The sequence below is a fragment of the Tachypleus tridentatus genome, chromosome 4, assembly GCF_004210375.1.
Source record: "Tachypleus tridentatus isolate NWPU-2018 chromosome 4, ASM421037v1, whole genome shotgun sequence".
Lineage (NCBI taxonomy): Eukaryota > Metazoa > Arthropoda > Merostomata > Xiphosura > Limulidae > Tachypleus > Tachypleus tridentatus.
This window is the reverse complement of record NC_134828.1, coordinates 104930374-104931172: the sequence shown is the minus strand read 5'-3', so window position 1 is coordinate 104931172 and position 799 is coordinate 104930374.

Here is a 799-nt window from a genome sequence, read left to right as displayed (position 1 = left end):
GTTTCATACTGGACTCAGGTGAGATATCAACCCACGTTTCGTTCAGATGCAAATATTCACTCTCACCTTATTCATCAATATTTATTACATCATAAATCGGGTCAAAATGTTTCACATTTACTAATTTAGTTTCAAATGCATTAAGCAGTTCATGAACGTTCATTGTAAAGTCTTCCAAGACTAGTAAAAGTTAAGGTTATATCTTATACAACACATCCGAAACAGCCTATCCACGTATTGTTAACCCTAACAATCATCTGCTTTGAAAGTGAGCCAGTCTTATGTATTTTATAGTTTGAAAATTGTCTGAAATTCAGTTAGAAGGTCGTAGCATTTTTTAAATAAAGTGGTTAAAACTCTAGGGCAGTTAGAAATATATGAAATTAACAATATAATATATTTAAAACTTAAAGCTGATTTCTATATTGTACCTAGTTGTTTTGAGCTTTTCTTTGCTGACTAGTTAAAATAATTGTGTTTGTGTTCTATTAACGTAGGTAGTCTCAGATAACTAGTGTCAAATACATTCTTTAAAAAGGATTAAAAAAACGGAAATTGTTTTTAAAACAAGAACTTACACTGATGACAAGCTACTCGTTTGATCAGATCTCCAGTACTTCTTACGCTGCTGATCTTAGTAACACAGTGAGCTAACGAAACAGAAATAACTTTGTTTATATCATTATGTAGAAAGATATGGCTTTATCATCTTTACCAAACAGGGACGTAGCCAAGAGGGGTGTTGGGGGTTAAACCCCACCATGGACCCAAGCTTTTAGACAAGTTCAGTTACCACCTG